Source organism: Erpetoichthys calabaricus, chromosome 10, assembly GCF_900747795.2.
Source record: "Erpetoichthys calabaricus chromosome 10, fErpCal1.3, whole genome shotgun sequence".
Classification (NCBI taxonomy): Eukaryota; Metazoa; Chordata; class Cladistia; order Polypteriformes; family Polypteridae; genus Erpetoichthys; species Erpetoichthys calabaricus.
Window position 1 is genome coordinate 87135840 of NC_041403.2, and position 24948 is coordinate 87160787.

A 24948-nucleotide genomic window follows, 5' to 3' on the forward strand; every position below is an offset into this window, starting at 1 on the left:
TCCCTTTATCCTGACGAGTCTCCCAGTCTCTGCCGCTGAAAAACATCCCCACAGCATGATGCTGCCGCCACCATGCTTCACTGTAGGGATGGTATTGACCTGGTGATGAGCGGTGCCTGGTTTCCTCCAAACGTGACGCCTGGCATTCACACCAAAGAGTTCAATCTTTGTCTCATCAGACCAGAGAATTTTCTTTCTCATGGTCTGAGAGTCCTTCAGGTGCCTTTTGGCAAACTCCAGGCGGGCTGCTATGTGCCTTTTACTAAGGAGTGGCTTCCGTCTGGCCACTCTACCATACAGGCCTGATTGTTGGATTGCTGCAGAGATGGTTGACCTTCTCTACAGGGCTTCACTTCCAGACTCCAACTCCCATGCAGCCCTGCGGGTGTCCAAACTGGGATCCTATATGAGAAGCACTGCTACCTAGAACGGTGGGGGATGAACTGCTCCCCTACTGCCTTCTGCAGTCTTTGGGCATCCCGATCAGGATCGGAATAATAAAGCATCCCAGCTGGGTATTGCCCCCAGTTACTCCATCCTTCCATTTGGGCATCCTGGCCAGGAAAAGATCCTCTTTCATCCTGGGCGAGACACCCTTCCATCCTTTGGCGCACCAACAAACTGAATCTTTTAATATCACAGTTTCCATTTTCTGACAGATTTATCACAGTTGTCACCCAGGATTGCAAGCTGCTCTGATGGACATTTTTAACTGTGACAAGTAGGTCCATAGACAGTTTGCATTCTTTTGCTTGTATAACAATGACCTACTTTTCTTCAGCTCCCTGGACTGGAGTTTCCTCTTGTGTACCTTCGTAACTACACACTATCTCACTAAAGAATATTTGGGCAAGATTTTCCAATTGCTTGTAAACTGGCAACATCCTCAACTTCAATGACCTTCATCACAAGACGCTGGATTATCTGGTAAGAAGGTAAAACTCACTTTCTATGAATCCGTAAATCAAGCCTGACATAACAATAGCCTTGCTGTAATTTTTTTTCAGTAGAAATGTTTGCTCTTTTCTAACTTGAACAGATTTTAAAGTAAGCTGTGCCTGCACCTACTGTTAATAATATTTTCACACCCACTGAGGTTTGCCCCACTCTTAACCAAATGCTTTTATAGCTTGCCATTGACCTCCATATGCCTTTAAGTAACCTCTACTTGCCACTAGATCTTTAACAGCTTTCTTTTCTTTTGTTCACATCCCAGTATTATTCTTTTTAGCATTGTCTTGCTCTGCCATTATGACATTGTACTTCACTTTTCTGAATCAGTTTTTCCACTCCTATGATGAATTAATGTATTCCTCCTCTTCCTTGCACATTTAAACTTTCAAATACTGAAGCACCTGTTTCAATGCTTATTTTTGTCTTTTCTTCTTGTGGAAAGAAATAAACAATTTACATTTCACAGAAAGGTTAAACTACTCTCCTTATTTAATTTGAGAAGTTTGAGGAAAAAAACACAAGAAAAAATATCCCAAACCACAAGTAAAAGGCAAAATTAGGCTATGAACATGTTGTCCAATTCCCTAGGGATGACCATTATTATTTGGAATAATTAGTGCCATCATCTAGTGAAAGGTCTATTAGCTGGTTGCATAAAATGTAAAGATTCAGTCTCTCACATTAATTCTTAATTTTTTTCAGTTTCAGGATTGAAAAAAATCTTGCAACTATGAGGTTACATTCTGTGGATAAGAGGATCTTCATGAGAGCATGTTTTCTATAAATTAAGCAAATTATATCATCTTTAGTATTTAGCTGGTAGTGAAAAGTCAAGCAAAATGACACCTTTTATTGACTAACTAAAAAGATTACAATATGCAACCTTTCAAGGCAACTCAGGCCCTTTTTTCAGGCAAGATGTAATCCATTTGATTATTGTAATCTTTTTAGTTAGCCAATAAAAGGTGTCATTTTCCTTGACTTTTCACTACATTCATAATGGCTAACACAGTACAACACCCTAGTACTACAGTATTTAGCTGGTGAATTTTAAATCTCATCAGGAACATCAGAATGGTTACAAAATAGAAGACTTCAGAGTGGCTTTCAAAAAATTTGACCAAAACATTGGACCAAAACCAAACATGCTATGAGATGGAAATTCAGACAACTCTAGACGGCAACAGTCTGTGGAGAATAGCCTGGAAAAAATGGACCTTCAAGTGTATAAAGTTGAAAGGGGTTCCTAACAAAACATTGCTAACATAGAATCCCACTGTGTGCACTAGGTCAATGTGAGAATTGCATAAATAATACTTTATTGTTTTATTATTTGTAATTTTTTATTGTTATAACATTGATGTCACGTTACTTATTTATTTGTCATGGGTGCTGCCATTTTGTTTGTTGCTAATTATGAGGTACATACAGTATGTAGTGCTACACATAATGTGTCTTGCAAATTGAAAGTCATACGAACTTAGTTTAAAAATGGGAAGACTCCAAGAAAGAAATTTAGTGTAGGAATCTGATTTGATGTTTTTTCATTTGATTTTGAGTTGTTACCAACCAAATTAGATTGCCAATATTAGTTACTCATGCAGTAACCTCTGCTGTGCGTAATGATTCTTTTGGAACAGAAATTGTCCAATTAAAAAATGAGTAACCCATCTGAGGAAATACCTTCCACAGGACAGTATAGTGTGATAAGACTGTTGTTACAGCCTGTATCATTGGTAGGGAGAATGTCTCAAGAATGACCTGGAAGACTTTTGCAATTATTGCAAAAGCATTTCTCTCTGGATTGCTGCTTTTCCCGGAAGTGGAACTTCAAACTTTTACTAAAACTTCAGACTTTACCAGTATGTATTCTTTGAGAGTGTGGAAAAAAAAAACAAAGTGAGTGAGAGATACGACCTGGTGAATTGTCTTCAGAGAGGGCTATAAACAAGGTCCCAAAATTTTTTTGGCAAAAATTGTTTCAGTTCTAAAGCCAGACAAAGATGAGGGTGAAATAAGATCAAGCAGATACAAACACATCACAGGACAATGATTTCAAGAAGAATACAGTGGCTGCAATGATCCATTATCCTAATACTGCTAACCTGAACAACAACTCCAGGTATATACAGCATCTGGGGATGAGAAGGTGGGGAATCATGTTAAGAGTGCCACTGATTGTCTGGTAACACCTAGTATTTTTATTTGCAAGTACAATATTTCCAAGGATTTTGGATGTCCCCAATTGGGGAACCAATTTAAAAAGTTCTGTTTAGGTTAGTCAGGAATCTAATGGGACAAATACTTTGGCTCTGTAGCCATTACTAGATGTGTAACTGAATAGAAAAATGTCATTTGCATATTTAGGAGGGGAAGGTGGGAAGAAATCAGGTGGAACTGTAAGAGGTGAGAGACAAGGATAAATATGAACAGCTGCCATTAAGGAAGTTGAAGGAAGAAATAAAAATGATAGTAGGTCATTACGTTATGGTGAAATATCTAATCTAAAGTTACAAATGAGCTGAAAGGTGTCTGTAAAAAACAGTGAAAGAACACAAACTTAGAGATCAGTGTAGCTATGACCAAGCTATGAGTAAATGTCCTGAAATGGACTTTGTAAGTTATTTGATGCTAACATTTCTGCAAGACATCACCCTTTACACCTATATAAATGGCTGCAACAAATTTAGTTAAGAAGACTTTTTGATTGAAGAATGACCTATTGTTCAATAATTCATTTTTGGAAGAGACCAGATACAGGTGTATTGTTGGCAACATACTGACAAGTAATACAGCAGGTCCTGTCACAACTAAAAGTGCCCAGTGGAGAATGTGGCTATCCTTTGTGAAGTGACGTGCAGTTAAGGTGTTTGTGAAAGTTAAGCATTCAATGGAAAGAAGATCAAGAGAGAAAAGAACTCCCATGGAGAACTGTGTGTTACAGTGTGTATCTCAAAGCTTATCTGATCTGAATTGCAAAGGGCTTTGTTTTGGAAAGATCAGTAAGCAGGTTGATTTTTGTAAAATGCATAAAATGGTACTCAAAGTTGTTGTTTTGTTTTCATATTACTTCACTCTTTTTGGATATTCTACTTTTTTGGAAGTACTATATTTAATTCATTGTAAAGAACTACTGTATGTTTTTTGAAGTGTTAAAAAATCATTACAGTAGTATAGTAGCAGCACATTAAAAGCCTAACTGTAAATTAAAGTCACTTGAGTAATTAAGTAGTCTCTTCAGCAAGTACTTTTACTTAAGTATTTTTTTAGAGTAGCAATACTTTTACTCGAGTACTCTATCTACCTCTGAACATGAGCATATGTAGAGAGATTATTTTATTGCTCACAGAAGGATTTGCAAAACTGGAAATCATTTTTTTAAAATCACATGGTTATTTGCCTAGAATAATTGAGGGTAAAAATAAAAAGTGACAAAAGTATATACTAATTATTTGATTTGTGCCTGTTTTGATTACACTGAATGCCTTGAATAGTCACATTAGCTTGAGAAAATTATATTCTGTCACAGATAGTAAAATTATATGTTTCATGTGTTCTTGTATTAAGTTGACTGGTATGCAAGATGTATGATATGCAATTCGACAACTATAAAGAAAACTGTGTTTTTAGACTTGCAAAATAGTGCCTGTCCACTGTGATTGTGCTGGTTTGCACCATGCTCCCATTGTGGTTTGGGAGCCTCTTGAACCTGCTACTGTTGATAGTCATAACCAAGATGAGCTGGGCAAATAAGGACAAAAACATCCAGACAAAAGGTTGGTGCAAAGTGCCAAGTGCTTTTTATTAAAATCAACCCCAAAAACAAAGAGTGATCCAAAAGTGCAGTGCAAACGTTCTGATAAAAGTCAAAGTGATTGTGGAGGTTAAAAAATCAAGCTATAAATAATCCATTAAAACAAGGTTAAAATGCCAATGCAGGAAGCTTCTCTTAAACCCAGTCCCCAGTGCAACCCTTTAAAACCCACGTCTCCTTTGCCGTACCTTACATGTGGCCGCACAGCAGAGGAGACGCCAAACCAACAGGCACAGCTAACCTTTCTTTATTGGCACTCCTACTGTCCATGGCTCCTAGTAGGGCTCCCAGTCCAAGCCTAACCTCATTCCTTCTTTCTCCCCCTGCTTCTCCCCAGACTTAATTGTGAGCAAGCTTGGTGTCCAAGCTGGCATATTGGAGTAGCCCTCTTCAGCCCCTGAACATCGGCCTCACACTCCCCCAAGAGACTCTTATTGCAGGCTCCTCTTATACGTAGCCTTCCTAATTGGGTGCAGGTGTAATGCACCACATCCTCCAAGGCAATAACGAGGCAACTGACTGAAGTTTGCATTTGTAGATGCACATGCAATCAGCCAGGCAACCCAACCGTCCCCAGAACGAAGTGCTTTCGTGCATACACACACCTGATCAGAGTCTGCACTTTAGAGGAAACAATTATTTATTTAAAATTTTTCCAACATCACAGACCATTTATCACATCTACATATTTGGAGAGTAAAACAAAACTAATTCAACAAGACAAAAGCTAAGAAAAGCTAAAACTTAACTGCTGAGAAACTAAAAGAAAAAATCAAACTAGAAAATGGTGAAAAACTAAACTAAATAACTAATATTAAAATAAATAAAAATTTAAAAAATATTCTGAAAATGTATATAAACAAAGTGAGCCAGGGAAGGAATGAGTGAGTTAAAAAAAAGTAACTGTGTGAGTCAGTTGTAACAGAGTTTTTAAGTCTTGGAGATCTGATGGAAAGACTAATGTCAAAGAATGGTACAGTTGTAGTAGATAAAACCATTAATGACTTCCTGTAGCAAGAGCAGGAGCAGCACCAACACAATCATTAATATAACCTTTGTACAGATATGGTACAAAGTCTAAATAGGAAGAAAAGAAATGTTCTTTTACCCAGCTGAAGTAGTTCCAAGGCTTTAGCATCGCTATTCATGGTCTTTTTTCAGTCATATCTGTATCCATTTCCACAGTACATACCATTAAACTGGAAGTTCTGGATAGATTATTTAAGGCAGCTCAATGAGTACTTCTAAAGTAAATTCCTACAGGCAAGTTTTAGAAGAAATTTCAGATTGGCATTTAAATAAAATTTTCCTTTGGCTGTCAACCTTTTTTCCATTTAACTCACCTCAGACTTGTTGCTGCTTTCATATTTACACCCAGGTCATTTGTTCTGTCCTAGTTCATAATTGCATATGAATATGACATTGTTATTTTTGTTATTTCTAAATTATATTGTTTCATGTTTTCATGTCTTTGTTGTGATTTGTATAATTATTTTCTGTTTTTTCCCTTTAAATGTGGCTTTATTCCTCGTTCTTTGTTGGTTAAGCCCCAAGAGTCAGGACCACCCTGACAGCACAACTCCTGAGCTGCTCCCTCCAGCCATGTAAAAATACTGAGAACCCAGAGGTCATTTGTTTTTGATGGGGTTTTTATATTACTGATTTTGTTGGATTTACTGATTTCTATTACCTTCTTCCTCTGTTTTAAAGATTCTAATTTTCTAGACGGTGTGTTCAGACATGTTTGCCGTTTATTGCCTTTTTAGGAAAATCTTTGTTGCTTCTTTTTCTCATTTTGGCCTAATGTTTTGTTTTTGTTAATAAATTTCTAAAGTTTTCTTGTTTGCCCTTTTTTTATTGAAGCTGGGAGTTTATGGTCATCCCTCCTCTTTTGGGGCTCTTTGTGATATTTATGTTCATTTAAATTTATTTTTAGACTTAACTCCATTTTTGGGCCTAAGGAGACTAAGGCAGGTCAGTGGAGCTGATATTAAGTCCATTTCAAAAAGACCTTTTCCGGGCAGGCGAAGCAGTCCTGGCCTAGCCAGTGAAGCTTTTTGGAGGACTCACGCTCCTTCTGCCATGTGGCAGACTTGATGTTATAACACTTTGTGCTATCCTGAAAAGCAAGATAGGCACTGTTAAGTGTGTTGGTCATTTTAATATATTTTCACACTAGTTTTATTTTTTTACTGTTCATTTTTTTATTCTTTATTGTTTCTTGTAATTTCCGGATGTTTCCCAAGCTGAGATATGTACACACAATATAAGCCGTCACAATAACGTCATGATACAGCTGCCATTTTAGATCCTTAAAGAGATGTGTATGTACAACACAAGTAGTCGCAATGACATCACAAGATGTGTGTGAACAGCATAAGTGGTCACAATGATATCACTATGCTACTGACATCTGGGGTCCTGAAATGAATATGTGACCACAATACTAATAGTCACAATTGCATCACAAAATCTGCAGACACAACAATTAGTAGTCACACTGATAACTGTTATCTGCTCTCTATCCTTTATGTGGTGCCTGGGGAGGCAGGGCCACCTGACAGTGCAGCTTGGGGATTACCACAACTGTACGGAAGTCAAAGCTGCTGATTAAATGGTCAGCTTCAGCATTGTGTTTTTTTTGAAAGCTATATTTGTGACCCTGGCTCTTGTTTTAAGTTACTGCTCTCTTTCTGGTGTTCTTCTGGATTGGTGTAGTTAATGTTTTGCAATTTAGGTAAAATATATTTTTCCACATTTTTCATTCATGATTTATAGCAATAGTGTCCTAGAGTAATCCAATACACCTTAATACTCTTTAATATGTAGACCTTAAAAAAATACCCCAACTCTTACCACACTGTCAGGATTATCTGCTACTATACCCCCCTTACATCTGTAACCCCAGGCATTTAGAAAGAGTACCAGTTACACATTTATACATGTATTATAAATAGTATTTTTTAAATCACAAATATTATAACTAGCGCTATAAACAAAAAGTAAATAGCATGCGGCTTTGCAAACCATAGAACTTTATAGTGCTCAATGAGTATTTTAAGGTAGCACATAAAATTATAGTTACACTTGATTCTCTTTGGTCAGCTCATATAGGGCCAGGTAGCATGACCCATCTGAATATGGCTGCCAAGAGATGGCCTTCTCAGGATGGAAAAATGACAGAGAGCATGGTGCTGTACCTGGATGAAACAGAGAGACCTTATCCCTTTTTTGAATCTGTTAATTTAGCGGAGTGTAAGACTGGACCTGAGACAGACAGACACTCTGTGCAGACTGCTCATGCGGGAACAGGGGTTGAGAAAGACAGCATTCACCTGAGATATTCTTCATTGCAAAAATCCATACATCCTGCCAGAGATCTGCTCAAGGAGGGATGGAAGTGAGAGGATGATGTTTACTTTGAGCCAATGTGAGCACTGGAAGACTTCGATTTAGTATGGGAAACAGACATGGAAGAAGAGAACATGGGTGGGAAAGACAGGAATGGAGTCTCAAAGCAGGAGCACCGTGAGACTGAGCAGTGGTATTGAAGCACAGCTGAGCGTGGAGACTCAGGTTCTGCCACTGTGTAACCAATGGTCCTTTAAAGTCCCACTTACCCTTTTTTTGTTTCCTCATGTACCACCTAATGGCTTGCTTGTGTACCACCCACATTGAGGATCTGCTGCTCTTGTGTAGAGCTACATTGATATATGACTACTTTCATGTAATAAAAACAGTTAAAGAGCATTTTCAGTTACCTATATGTTCATTTAAAAAAACAAGCAAATTATACACAATATTTAAAATTGGAATTGATTTTTTTAAATAATGTCAACCTTGCTGGGACAGAGGCCCCCAGTCTGAAAACCTTTGACTTGGATAGCATGTTAATTTAAAGTACACATGCACAATATGCTATTATGGAAATGTTATACCTCTGAAATTAATCACATGCGTTAATACTTTAACTTTGACAGACCTATCTGTTTCATTTTGAAAATATTTTATATAACTTTTCTCAGTATCACTATGCTTTTTTTTTCTTTCTTTCTCTTTCCTTCGCCCTAAATGTATTGTTATTATTACTGTTGGAACTATAGGAGACTAGGCCAGAATAAACACATCCAGACTGGGACTTCACTGTACTAATTAAGATGTGAAATACCCACCTGGGAATGCAGTTCTCATTTAACAAAATGAAAATGAATAATAGAAGCTGCTCTGGCAATACAGCTGATAGACAAGCACTGAGGGAGAAAACTGGCAGGGTCTAGTAAGTGGGCAGGCCACTTGGGGTCATCTATATGCATGGCTTGTTAAAAATGGAAGATTGAAAATAGCAACAGATGTTAAAACACCATGTTTTTGTTGATGTTAAATATGTTGCCAGGTACAAAATTATACTAATTATACTTTTTACGACACAATAGACAGAAATATAGCCAAAGCTTTAAAAAACATAAAACAAACTTACATATAATTATTGTAACACTTAAAATAAATTATAACATGATAAATAGGTCTTACTTGAAAGTGTATATATACCTAAGACAAAAAGCTAAAGTTATTCCCATGCTGTAAAGGAAGAAGGTAAGGGACCCAAAGTTTCGGCTGTGTGACCTTCATCAGGTGAGGCTGTATAGCTAAAATGTCCCTCACATTCTTTTCTGCTCAGCATAGAAAAAACCTTTCTAGATGCACACTGATTAATTCCTTCACTGACTCAATGGTGTGACACTGAGTGAACATATCTATGAGAAGCGGGTACTGCAATGAACAGAGCTGGTTCCTCCCTTGTGCTTAATTCTTACAAAACAGACTTCTTCCCACTCTGACTTGCATAAAGTGATGAAGAATGTTATGTGTATGATTTTCTGTACAATGCTGATAATAAATAGTATTTTTTTTTTCAATAAAGTATGGAAAACATGAAAAAACTATTCAATGGACAGTTCTTGCCTGACCAAGTAAGTCTTTTTGAACCCACAACAATGAACGTTGAAAACATAGTTTAAAAGATCTTGACGTCAATGCTTATTTTTAGCTTTACAAGTAGTAGCTTCACTAGAGATCTTCCTAGTTTTTCCTTCTTGTAAAGAGCACCATGAGTTGTAACTATAGGAGTCATCTGTAGCAGAAAGCAAACAGCAGTCTGTTTGTTCTTCCTAATCTGTTTGGTTTCTACAACTTTCTCTACAAAAAGTTGAAAGAGGACCACCAGCATTTCATTGTATTTTTCACACAAGCAAGCAGACAAAGACAGTCTTATGGTCTTTCTCAGCTTTTTACAGTTAAAGCAGGGTTCAAATCATACAGTAGAAGATAAATCCAGAATCAGTAACAATGCACAATTTCCCATAAAACAATTAGAAGACTAATATTCTCTGCTTTGCTCACATTGTCTCCTAAAACTCTTTATTGCCAATCCTCTTCTCTCTCTTGTACTCAGGAAGGAATGAAGGAGCAGTAATGGTAAGGAAAAGGAAAGACAATATTTTGGTTTTTGCTTCTCTTACTGCTTCCTGGATGAAAACCAATGGACGGCTAGCTCTTTTGAGACAAGTCTTCCTGGTGGTTGATCAGATTTTATCCAGTTACACGTCCAGCAAGAAAGATACTGAGACACCATGTTTAGCAGGCCAGAACTCCACATACTATGCTCTAGTTTATTTGTAAAGATGTTGGACTCTGTCAGTACTGCACAGTTACTTGCCAAACCCAAAGTGACAGCCACCTGACTCTGTTACACCTGTTTCCTCTCTACTTCCTTTCCCTCACTAATGGCAAGTGCTTGACTATGTGCCTTTCAGCACTGCTCAGAAGGATGCACAAGACCAATTTTATATTCTGGATTGAATTTTGGAATTTTAATTTTGTTTTTGAATTTGATTATTAGCTTTTTTGGGAAATTGCTTAAACATTGTCAATTAATTACTTGTTACTCATGTTCTAGTGATCAATTACATTTTTTTTCAGTCTGCTAGGCTTTCATAAAAAAATCCAACATCATTAAAATTACTAACCCCAAAGTTAGATAGTTGTTATTAAGCATGCATTTCCTCACCACCCAAGCAGTTTCTCCCTGGCCAGATTATCTGGATTGCCTAGAAAAGTACACTCATTGTTTGTAGCTGTGATAGATTTTCAGCTGACCTGGGGACCTATAGCTATAGTCTACTATTACTGTGACAAAAGATCCTAAAATTTCATATGTCCAAAGGTTGATGTTTTTTTTTTGATGCAGCCTCTGAACACAATAACATCTAGCATTCAACTCCAATTGGGTTCTTTACTCTTTAATAGGCAAATATTGCTTTTATTGTATCAGTGCTGACTGGGGAAGCTCTCGAGTGACTTACTACAGTGTTTGACAGTTGGCATCCTGTTTGGAAATACTGTTTCTAATTTTAAAGAGTTTGAGGTCCTTGAGCAGAATCAATGGCCACTTGCCAAATTATAAAGCTGAAAGGGACCCATTAATATCTTAGAAAAGGGGACCTGATGAAAATAGGGGGGGGGGGGGGGGGTATATTTTGTAAATGCAACACATTTAAAAAAAAAGTCCTTTTTTGCCAATTTCATGTTTTAGTGAAGTGTTAATGGGAATCATGTGGTGGAGAAACCTTAGAGTACTCAGAAGAAAACCCAAATGGACATAGGGAGAAAGTGCAAGATCCTCACAGATAACATCCAGGCACAGGAATCAAACATAGGATGCTGCATGAAGGAAAAGCACTAGTGCCACTTGCCAGCATTATCACAATTAAAGTTTAATTTATATACTAGTTTTTTGTAAGAACGAACACCTTTAAATGTCACTTTAGAAAGAAAATATAAATATTTTTGTCACAAATTCACAAAAAGCTCAAGCTAACAGGTACTGTGGGATGGGTTAGGGGGGTTTGGGTATGGTGTGGAGGAGGAGGTCTGTCTTCACCTGAATTTAGCTTAGCAATGAACAGTGGCTTCCAGTGAGCCTTCAGGCTTTATAGGTATTTAGGTGGAAGAGACGGGGCTAGTGAGGACAGAAAAGGAAATGATGTCACGTGCTTTCTGTGGAGTTCTCCTTCACTCTGAAGAAAACAGAAACTAAGTTAGTGGGTGTATCACAGCCAATACCTTCCTCCTATGCTTCATCGTACCGACACCCATGAGACAATCCTGAAGCTCATTAAAAAGACTGGATATTTATGAAATTTGACAGAATAAAGTAGGATAGCATAACTTTGAGTATAATCTATTAAAATGGTTTGCCTCCCCTCATGGTTTTCCAATGCTGCACAATGATCCACATTTAAACATATATTTTTTGCCTTAGATAGCATCAGGTACATTTGCAGTAAATATAAACAATTTAACAGTTAAGGAAAATAAATAAAGGCAATTGGGAGAAGCCATTGGGTCATGGCCTGATAATTGAAGAGCCAATAATCCTACAAAGCAATTTAATCCCTTCAAAATTGAGTAATGGAACATGACTTCAGATTAAAATGTTTCACCAAAAATGACTGAGGTGACAACTTTATTAGGATAAAGTAAAAAAAAAAACTAATCTCCACATTCACCTAATGCCATCTAATTAGTCATTCAAAGTGTGGTACAGCCAGTTGTCTGTCACAACCTGCTTCTCTATAACTATGAACAAAGCACAGAGGAAAATGTTCAGAATAGCTTTATCAATAACAGCAAGTAAAGAAAGAGAATTCAAATGGTCAATAGCAGTGTCTGCCACAGTAATTAAAATGCAACATGAGAAGTCTTGCCAGCAGCTCCAACAGGAATACAATATTGCTTCATTTACAGTAACTTCTAAATCCAGTGATCATCGTTTATATTGGCAGGTTCATCATTCCATATTTTATGAGCCCCATAGCTTTAAACTCTGTCTCCTAGTTTAGTTTTATTTAACTTTAGAATTTTAAGGTGTCCTGCATTTTGTGATCGCATTTTATACTTTGTGACATAGGCATTATAAATTTCCATAATGTTAAAGAAAGCCAGACACATTTGAACTATATGTCAATAGGTGGATTATAAAATCAACCCTTAAGTGAAAGGTACTTTGGAGTTTTAACAAATAATGTAAATGTAAAAATAAAAAAATAATGTTTACAAAAAAGAAACATGATGCTGAATCACTTGTATTGTAGCATGGGTAGTTTAGGATAAGAAACATAAGGGAAAAAAAGAAAGTAATGGGTCACTATCACTAACCTGATAAAATAAAAAATTTAAACACTTTTGCTGCATTGAAATGTAAGAGCTCGATCCGCCTTAAAAGCAGTAAGCATGTCTATCGGCCTATTTTTACTAGCACCTCAGGATTAAGACAGTGCCACAGTGTTATAGCCAGAGTTGTTTCCAAGATATTTATTTTCAGTTTTATTGTTGTTTGTGTTGTTTGAACTATTGTTTTTCATATTCTAATGTTATTTCTGTTAGTTTAGTTTCTGTTAGCATTTATTTGGAAAATGAATGGATGAATAGATGGATGGATGAATGTACTTTAAACATGTAGCCATTCTGTGTACTTTGTGGGTGGAACCTCAAGGGGTGGGTCCACCCTGATATCACTGCTACTGGGTTCTCTTTCTAGCTTTATAAGTTGGCCATGAAAGAGAACCCAGTAGTGAACATTGAACATGATAGGAATTGTAAGAATTGCTTTTTGTTTGGATTTTCTCTTTTTTGTGATTTCTTCATTTGTTTTATTGGATTTTTGCCTTTGGATAGTGATTTGGACTGTTTCAGTTTGCTTCATATTGCCTTTCAGGCATATCCTTTTTGTTCTTTTAAACATATTGTTGTACTTTTTCTTTTTTCGTAATAAATTATTAATTAAATAATTAATTAATTAAATAATTAAAATTATTTTTAATTTTTTATACTTCCATATAGGGACTTTTTGTTAAGTTTGGAACTTTAGTGCATATTTTGAACATTTAACAGCCAGACCTCATTTTAGGCCCGCTATGTTTGAAGCCTTCAGGTCGTAGTTGGAGACTGGCTGGCTTGGATGAACCTCTTCTTGCCTGCTTTATGGTAATGGTAATTTTAGAGGTCTTAACCCATTTTCTTCATGTACCTGACTCCATGTTATGACACAAAGTTCCATTCAAAAAAAAAAAAGAGACAAAAATTAGCAAAGGTAGCAGCCTTAAATGAAGGTAACACGAGCACAAAAGAACAAAAAAGTGCTCACGAATACAGAAAAGAAATATAATAATAATAATAATAGTGTAAAAAAAACAAAACACACAGGCACAGACAGAAAAAGCACATCAGGAGATTTCCAAAAATTTAACAGCAAAGAAATCTGGTGTTTTACAAAACCAAACAGAAATGCTGACAACTATTACAATTTTTCCAGGCCTGCTTTGATCATGAGGAAGAATAGGTAGACACATTTTGAGCATATTGCTATATCCCCATGATGCCATACACATGTACAATCTTGTCTTACAAAGAATAAAAATGATTAAAAATGCCAAGAAATCCCATTTGCAGGACAAAATGCACTAAACTAAATATACATGACAGCTATATAGCATTGCTGGAGTGTCACTATAGACTGGCCAGGATGGCCTTTTTGGCTGTACAGAGAATGCAATAGCAACAGAAGTTCTCTATATCTTTACTGCACCTTCCTTACCTTACCTTAAATCTCCTTACCCCTTGACACTATAGTCCATGAGAACCTTGTCCCCCCTTTTGGGCTTCTTAATGGTTAAAGTGTTTGATGGTGTAGGGTTGTTAGTCCTACATCAAACCCCCAGCCTGGAGGGATAAGCACTTTGATTTCAGGATGTTCCTCCCTTAGAGTGTTGCCTTCACCATGGCTATTGAGATTACTCTCCGCCTTAACTGTAGGCCTAATCACTAAGCTTATGTATGCCTATTTTGACTACTTTATAGCTCTTCTACTGTCATACTAAGTAGCCCACCATTAATAGTACACCGTTAATGTGTACTATCTTTCTAAGTGAAATCCCAGATAGCTGCTACGTTGCCTTGAGAGGATCCCCCTTCCCTCATCAGTTTGCTGACCTATACTGCTGAAATGGCTGGTTACCACAATGTTAGCAGGGGTTACTTTGGTCAGTATAAAATTTTCACGTGTCCCAGTGTCCACAACACCAATAAACAGACAGCACTAGGAGTACTTGGAGGTGGAAAAGCAGAAGCAACAATCACGAGTGACTGAGACCTTTGAATCTTTGAAACTTACACATCTTTCTCTTCATCACACAATAATCTCTGTCAATGTAAGCTTGATGCAGTTCCTCCATCTTCAATGTTATGGCTTATTTTTATTGTGGAAGGGATTTGGGCAGACCGTATCCTAAACTTATTATGTAGATCCACAGACATGTCCTACACCCCAACTCTTGTTCTCTTATTCTTGCACTCTCATGGCCTAGAAGGAGACAGTCCACAGCTGCAATATACTTACCCCTGGGATTATGAATTTGTCTGCACCCACAAGTGGCTGTTGATGTGCTTCACTTTTATTGTTAGACAATATCTTCTCTTTATTTATTTATACCAAGAATATAGCAGGATAGAGCAACTATTAAATGCAAGCAAGTCACTCTAGTTTTAATCACTCTAGTTTTTAAAATTGCTAAATATTCTTAATGCGCCAAATGCAAAAGTAAATAAAAGTTAATAGTTGTAGCAAATCAATAAAAACAACATGGAATATTTTAGGAGCTGCTATAGATAATGTTGGTCAACACACCCAATGTGTGTGGCGTTCAGTCTTTTATGGTTACATTGCTGCATCTCCTTAGTGACTATTTCTTTATACAGATACAGCTTTATATTCTTTTGCCTCTTCTAACACCTCCTACAGCAAAGAGCAATGAGCTACAGTTGGTTAACATGCCAGGACAGTAGTTCTGGAGCAAGAGTTGTCAGGAATGAGATGCTTTTCACAATGGATAAGAAGTGTAGAAATGTAGCTGAATCAAGGATTGAACCCAAAACAGTCAATAATGCCCACAGCTCCATTAAATCTTTTTGAGGCATGTTTACTACCACTATCAATACCTCTGTGTTCAACACAGCTATCAGAAAAAGCATCTGCTCACTTTATCTCTATTTATGATCTTGATAAATATGAAGAATCACCGCTAGACCTACTAAGAACAGGGACATTATTAGTTTTTGCCCAGGAAAAACAGAATTTCAAAACTTCCAGAGCCCATCCTTTGGAGTATAATTGCTGAATTTTCTCCCTACCACTGGCATGGGAAAATCCCAGGTGCCCCAATCATGGTATTGATGGATGTTCTGGTGATCTGCAGAGCTTTACAAGATGTGTGTGTAGCGCTTCGTGTTTTCAATTCGATCTTCACTCCAACAAGCTTGCAATAGTGGTTGCTGCAGCCTTCTTTCAACGTGTATCTACTCCTGGCCATGAGATCTTGCACAGCAAATTCTGGTTTGGAGCATCTGAATTACTGACTCTTGGACCTAGTCTGGTGTGGTGTCAGCTGTACATCTTGGTGTTGAACTGTTTGCTGTCTATCACCCTTTACACCAATTCTAAGCCAGAAGAATGAGAAATGCACACACACATACAGATTTAATCAATTCAGCCCTCAATTAATTGGGAATGCTTATTACATCTCCAAAACCACATAACCTCTCAGTAGATAAATAAACTTCCCTACTTCTGTTAGTGCTATGGGAAAAACATATAAGACAATTGGTAGCCCTCCTCATTTTCTCACTGTAGACTCCTGACTCCTCAGTCCTCCTGATCCCTCTTTTCTCAACATCCTCTCTGCCTCTTGTGCTGATTTTAAATCACTTATAGCAGTGAACCTGGGTTCCTTGATATCCTGAAATAATCTTACCAGAAAACCCTGGAAGAGCCTGGATTCTTCTAGAAAGATCGCTGTCACTCCTGTTAGCTACCCACGGTCAGTCTGTAAGTAGATCATTCTACCAGACTATACAATATTATCAGTGTAAAAAGATTCTTTTTTGTTCGAGGTCTTGCCTTATAATTCCCTATATATCAGACTGTTTTTGCAAGTAAATAGATGGAGGTTTAATAGCAAAGGCAAACTGGTGATTAAGGGTAATGCTGTCTGTTTTCATATACTAAAATGAAGGAGACAGAGTTTATATTGTTCATGTGAACTGAAATTTTTAGGCTGACGTTTTAGTAGTTTAATCCATGCGGATATAGTGATTGCCGTCCAAATCCCCATATTAACATTGTGAACTAAATAAGTATTTGGTTTCAAATAACACATATAACAGCAATATTCTCGATTTTAGAAATATTTGTTATATGAATACAATTATAGATAGTCACCTGGGCCTGCAGCTCTGTAAAGATTTACCAGCTTTTGAGATTTTATAAAGCATTTAAGTTTGTACAGCTCATTTTTCTGCGTTGCCTGGAGTTTCAAAGTTATTAAAGAAAAATTTAATGTGTGCCACATTTTCATTACATTCAGGGGAATAAGGCATTTTATGATATTCCTTGAATGTTTCCTTATTTCTTTGAGTTCAATAGTTTTGTGGCAGCTGCTGTGTTGTTTTCTACATTTACTTTTTCAAGTTCTTTGTTAAGTATTTGATATGTTCATTTTTTCTTAAACTTTATAATAAGAATTGGTATATCTCAGCTAATAATGGCTCAGTTTCTAATGTGCTTGAATAGTTACATTTTCTTTTAAGCAATTTTTTTTTCATAATGATCTGGAGAGGCTGATAGTGCATACTCAACAACAAGTTTAGAGATATATTTATTTCTGTTGACCTTCTGGGTTGTGATTGTTCAGCAGCACAATTTACATAAATACTTATGTGTTTAAGATCTTATTGAGAATGTAGAGATTGCACAACTTATTTTAATTCACTTGAGACTTCAAAAATTGTTTCCTCTGGCCAATATTCTAAGCCAAGTGCTGAACACTCAGTTATGAAATTGTATAATTAGAAATTGCTCCTATACTTTTTGATCTTCCTAATGCTAAAATCTGTCAAATTATATTTTATTTATTTATTTTTTTTTTTTCCGTACTGAAAATTTGGATTGAAAGATTGATCTGATTAATTATTATTATTTGAATTTCAACTTGTATTAAGTAAATGAGAAGTGGGCAAAAATGTACTAAACTGACTGTAAAAAAAGAACTCGGTATTTTATTTATTATTGTGTTGTCAGTTGTTTTGTATCTACTAATTCAAAAATAATTAGTGGGAAGAAAATTGTAGGGCTTGTGAAATATTTTCTTTTTTCCATTTCATACTAGGAGTGCTGCAAATCTTTTTCACAGTTTAAAGAAACTTCCTGCCCTATACAGTAGGGCAATGTCTGGTGACTTGACAAACAGCAAAGTCTTTACAAAATCAGCCAGCTATACAGTGCAAAATATTGAGGGGAAACCCTGAAGTATCTTATGTTACCTATAAAACAGATGCCAGAAGTAAGAAATATTACTTGAAGCAGCATTTTAAGCTAGGTCTGCTTAGTATGTCAAAAGAAATGATTTTCAATAATATAGATGAATGTGAATCAAAGGTTTCAGCCTGTGGAAAAAACAGCTGAGGGAATACTTACTGTACATTTCCTAACGGTTTTATACTTTGTAAAAAAACATTTAAAAGCCTATTAAGCAATCTAATTATTCATGTTTAACCTTCTTAGCATTTTATTCCAAACACACGTGCAAAAACATTGCATTTTTTTACCATGAAAAATTACATATTTATTAAATCTCAAAAGTATAATAATGATACAAATAATAGTAATGATGAATAAAAATAAAAATATGAAATGAACAATAATAAAAACAATAATAACAATAATAATAATACTACTAATGATGTCAAAATAGTATATAATCTCAAAATGAGTCCTTTGTGTGGTAAATCTTAAAGCGTGGTGAAAGACACAATCCAACATCCCAGTCGGGACAATAATAGCATGTTTCTTTTTGGATTTTCTTTCCAGATTTATCAGTTTTTGAACAGCACACTGCACAGGTATGAGTTGGATTCTGTTTTTTTTCTGTTGGAGGTATATAATCAATAAAATGTCTACCAAGAGGACACTCTGGATTGATCTGTGATGTGCTAGGTCACTTGCATCTATTTAGCAGTAGTGTGGACGGTGGATATGCGGCAACAATTTGTTCTACAAGTTGGCATGTAAAGTTTGCATGAGATACAGTTTCGCCAGCTTCTTGTTTGTATAAGACAAATGCTTTCCAAATGCACTGTTCCACCAGATGAGGAAATACCATTTTGTAGTATTTCTTTTGTTGCCTCCGCATAAGGGTATAGAAAGTCAATTCTTCTATGCTCTTCTACGCTGCCCATCGTGCTGTTGTAGTCAACCACAACACAAGGCTTCGTAACCTGCTTGTTGCGCTTTGCCTGTACAGTGGCTGTAGCTGCATTATGTACAGTGCTAAGAAGACAAACATCTTTCTTGTCCTTCCATTTCAGCGCAAGCATTTTACCCTTTTGCCAAGCTATTAGCGGACCTTGCTGTAATCTAGTTCTGCCAAAGTCTTCAGGCATGCCACGACGGTTAGGAAGCACTGTTCCATATGCGTCAGTCTTTCTTTGCAGCAAGATGTCAAATAGGTCTGGGAAAATATAAAAGTTGTCCATGGTTACACAGTAACCTTGATCCAACAGAACATCTTTCCAAGTCAGCACCTATGATGCAGCAACACTGTACTGATTGTAGTTTGGATGAAACATTGTCCCTTTCCCTGTGTACAGAACACAATTCCAGGTGTATCCTATTTTAGTTTCACAAAGCTCTGAAAACGTTATGCCAGATCTTGCTCTTTTTGACGTGATGTACTGTACCCTTGACAGTCTTGCCTTATAAGCCACGAGACTTTCATGTATTCTGACATCACAGTCTAGAATATAAACACTCCAAAATTTTACTACAATGGCCTGGTATATCTCCCAAATTTTCTTCAGTTTGGGCACTGGATGGGTATTCTCATCAAAGTCTTCATTGTTGGTAAAGTGCAGATATTTCATAATCCGTGAAAACCTAAACTCGGATATAATTTCTACAAAGAATGGTGTTGCCAGAATTTTGTTCTTGGACCAATACCATCGCTGCTCAGGTTGTAATACAAGTCCTTGCAATATCAATAAGCTTAAAAAGGTCCAGAAATCATCAGCAGTTACTGGATCCCATCTTTTTGAATGGGAAAACTACTTAGGTGTACGGTTATTTACCCTACACTGTTCAGCGTAACAATTTGTCTCAACAACAATTCTGTCGAACACATTATCATCCAGGAATAACTTTAGGTAAGTGTGTGGATCTTGGCTGTCAACGTCCACTTTTATTCTTGGCTGTCCCATAAAATCAAAATGAGGTGGCGCTGGTTTATTTGATGCGGGGTCAACAGACAGCCAGATGCGAGAGTCACTTTTGCATTCATCAGAATCATTTTCGAGCTCACTGTCCATTTCAGTTGCACCACCTGAGGACAGATTTATTTCCTCATCACCGCTGATCAGAAGCTCCTCAACATCCTCAACATCACTGATTATATCACTAACAAGAGCGTGCAACAGCTAGGCTGCTGAAAAATGTTTCTTACAAGATGCCATTATTATGGAAAGGGTTACTGATCACACTTACAGGTGAGAGGAGAAAACGCACCGACACCTTTGCCGATGCAATGCTCGGGCGTAATGCTTACGCAAGACCCGCCGATAACATTGCCTGAGAAATGCTTGGGACTTACGCTGACAGCACTTTTTCAGCCAGAGTGATTCTTGGTTCTAACACTTATGCAAGACGCATCTGTACAGTTGCCCAAGTGACACTCAGGACGAATGCCTTTAGCACAGTTTTCGCAGCCCAAGTAATGCTCAGGTCTAATACTAAGGAGGTTAATGCAAAGAAAATGTGAAAAGATATTCATAAAATTTGGAACAAATTAGACATATTTTTTCCATACAAAGCCTGAAAAACTATTTGAACTTGCTGTTTTACTGATATTTATATGGTTAAAATATTCATCACAAGATCTGTTTTAATATCTTGCATTTTCCTGTGGTAAAAGAACCTAACATTAGCAAAAAAGAGTTATGGTTCCTACCTTTTTTATATGAATTCCTGAATTAAGGGGAAAAAGTGAAAAGAGGTCTATAAGCAAACTGCTGACACCCACTATGGCAGACACACTGTTGACTATGGAGTTTGTCCTTCCTGCTGCCTGGGCCATCAGACTAAGCACATTAGTAGAGGTTCTTTTAGAGCAGGACTGGTGGGTGGAGCCAGGTCATGCAATTGTATTCTTCCAGTTCGATAACTTTGCCGCCAAGGAAGAAATGGACAGAAATACTATAGTTATGTGTTTAGACACCTCACTTCTCCATGTTCCCTTTATTTTAGGCACAGTGACAACTGCTGTTTTTGTCACACTCCTGACATGTCCCATATTTCAGCTTTGCTTTAGCTTTATAATAATAGTATTAGTGTTTCTATGCTGACTACCCCTCTTATGAGCTACCTTGAAATGAAAGGGTTGAAGGGCAAGGAGTGTTCTGATTACAAAGGTTGAAACCTTTGTGGAGAACTATTCCATAAAACTGTGCATGGTCTTTCACTTTGGTTAGCATTTGCCTCAGAAAATATTACCATAAATGAGAAATTAACCTTTTAATGGCAGAAGCCTCTCTGTCATTGTAAGCAAATCATTGTTTATGGGAAATCAGTTTATAGCCGAAGAAAATGACAGGGCATTCTTGTTTATCAATAATCTGTATCAGTATTGTTCCCAATCCTGTCTGTGGCACATCTGTTTGGATAACAAAATGGAATAGGAAGTTAGATAAGACTAAAATTCATACAAAACAAATGGCCAATTTAAGATTCAGAAATGTGTTTTAGCCTCATGATTTGGCATCCTAATGTCTGGTGTACATATACATACTAGATCAGTAAGAAAGTCAGCTCTTTCAGTGAGGAACAAACCTCATATAATACCACAAATATCCTAGAAAAGCACAGACCTGATTTTAGTTCGTTGATCTAAGCCAAAGAATTAGATCTGAGTCTTAAACTTTTGTGGCTTTGTTCTTTCCTGAAAAGACTATTCAAATATTTTACTTTATTTAGTTAAAACCACAAAGAAACATGTAATAAGTTTAATATTCAAATCAGGTATTAAGTAGAGCTACAAGGGATTTGTAGCTACTGGAGAAAGTGCACTATAGTCTCGGTGAGAACAGACTGTGTAGCCATCAGATATTCAAAAGTGGCCCAGGGTCCCATGTAGCAGAAAGGGAATGGCATGGTGTTGCAACATCCAGGAGAACACCTAAAGACAGCAAGTCAAAGGAATCTCTGAGTACCATTTCATGCCGTTTATAATCGTAAGCAAAGAGACACTTGGAAGCCTCTCAATAACCAATTATAAACCATTGGTTTGTTCATTACAGCACAAATGGTAGACTATGGTTTTCAAATATTTAGTTTTATGCAATTTATCTGTATGAGAATGCTTTTTTTTTGCAGCCATACAATATTCATTTTTACATGCTCATACCAAAATGGAACTGGTTAAAATACTGGGAAATGTGTGCTAATCGGCATTTACAGTAGGAAGTGCAATAATGCTTTAACTTTCCATCCATTTCAAACCAGTAAAACCATCTCAGGCACTCTTCTATTTTCTTCTGCAGTTAAGTGACATCCCATTAGGTGAGATTGTGTCAACCCACCACAATATGGGTGAGATAAATAATTTTCAAGTGCAAAAATGCAGCGCCTTTGGTATACATCATTAACTAAAATGATCACATTTCTTGCATGCCTCGGTTAATCATTATTCCACTTGTCTGTTTTAAAGAGAGATGGCATCTCTCTCTGTCTTCTTTGAATTAATAGAGGAAATTATCCTTGGCGTCAATGATATGGACTTCCACTAAGGAAGCGTTGCTCTATCATATAAGATCACATTGCGACTTCACCATTTTTCCTTTTTGTTTTTCTATTACTCTCTGCACAATATGCCCCTGTTTGACTTGTTGTATAGTTTTGGAAATGACAGATTAAATTGCCTTAGCATAATCTGAAGGTATTGTATGATTTCTCTCCGGGTACGAATGACCACATTTTGTTTTCCCCGTGTGCACATTTGTAATTTCAAGTTTATTAAATCACTTAATATATTGCATGGGTGACACCTGAAATTCCCTTGGTGTCCATGATTGTTAATATATTTCATTCTTAGTAAGATTACTCCACAAATAAACATCCAGTCAGCATACGTGTGCCGCCTTCTGTTCAAATGTTAACAGCTTTAAAAAGAGGTTGTTAATTTGTTACTTCTTCATAAAATTTTATACGCATAAACTGCATTGTGGATGGTAGCTCTCTCTTTTGACCTTTATAGTAATTTCAGTTAGTGTGCTAGCACTACACAGTGAGCTGATTGACCTATAGTTCAAATCTGGCCCAATCAATTTTTTTTATATTAGGATGACATTTACTAATTTCCTGTTTTGAGGAATTGCCTCAAGATATTTGTGAAAAATCTAACTCATGGGATTTTATATACAGAAATGTGTATCAAAGAACCATTAAACAAAAGAGGATTACATTACTATACGTACAGTATATCCCATTTTTTGTAATTTAGTTACTTGCTGATACAGTTCTCTTTAAGGGCTTTAATGCAATGTTTCCATATTGGCTGATTTCTTTATATGTAGTATTTCTAATCCTAAATTTAGTTCACTTTCTGTAATCATCACTTTTAGTATTTCCTTAATATTCATTTAGCTTTTGGCATGTTAATGAGCTCTTTTGTAGTAAAAACTAAAGAAAATAAAAATTCATTTCATTTTCTCTTTTTATTTCTCTTTTACTGTTATTTAAATATTTAATGTTGTTTTCTTTACAGCTAAATGTGAAATAACCATTATTGTTTTGCAATAACAGCAACATTTTTCCCAAACTTCCTTTTGTTACTTCCAATTTTCTTTTTAACAGTTTTCTTGTGACCGTTCACCGTGGAGTAAGCAATGGAGTTAATGCTCCTGTAGATTTATAACACTGCATTTTTCAAGGTGATATTTCATGTTGTTTCTCAGTTTTGTAATGAACTTGTCTGGTATCATATGAAATATACTTTTAAATTCACTAGCTCCTTCACAGCTACTACACCTAGAAATTCAAATAAAACATTGGCAATATGAAATTCCTCTTAAATTAAACTTTAATAGTTTTACATTTGACTTTATGTTTTAATTATGCCCCTAAGTATAGAAATGATTAATATCACAATATAATCTAAGAAAATTAAATATGAAAAGTAAAGTCCTTTCATCCAGCCTTATACATTAAAGACTCGAAAAAGGTGCTTAAATTTATTTAAATTAAATTGTTTTTGCCATAACATTTTTGCTAATTTACTTTAAAATATAATGCCACTGTTCGTGAATCATTGCTCATAGCAAACTATTAGAAACAGATATCCCGTTTAGAAACGTAAGTCCAGGAAAAATCGAGAGAACCTGTGAGATGTGTTTTAGGAGCACTTTATTTCAAGAGATTTTTTTTTGTTGTTTTTAAAAAATAAACCGTCTTGTGAGACTTGGGGAATGGGCCAAACTGAAATGAAATGGTCAAGTAAGTAAAATAAAAAAGCCCTTTCTTAGAAAGCAGTCCCATAAATAGGTGGGCAGGTGCACTAAATAGTGGACTTTGCTAAAAAGGGCCAGAACAGGCTCTTATTTTTGTAGATGCTCAGGTCCTTTAATGTGTTCCACTAGTGAATGCAGATGCTCCTCCAGTCCATATTGGATAACTTATTTTTCTATTGTATTGTCTGCTGGAGAATTTACACCAGCTCAGAAGGATGCCAGACTCCTTAGGAAATTGATCAAGAAGGCCAGTTATATTATAAATCTATTTGTAGCAAAATGAGCGCAAATTAGAAGTTACCATAACTAATGATGCCCATCCTCTTCATGACAGGTTATCCTGGAGCACCTTTAGTCACAGACTTAATGTACTGTGGTGTGCAAAAAAAATCCCTTTTTGAGCTACAGTCACTAGACTATAACAGCAGTATTTTTAAAGTGACAATATAGTACAGTGAAATTCTTACTTGCATGTCCTCATGAACATGGCCACTCTCCAGCACCATGATTAATAA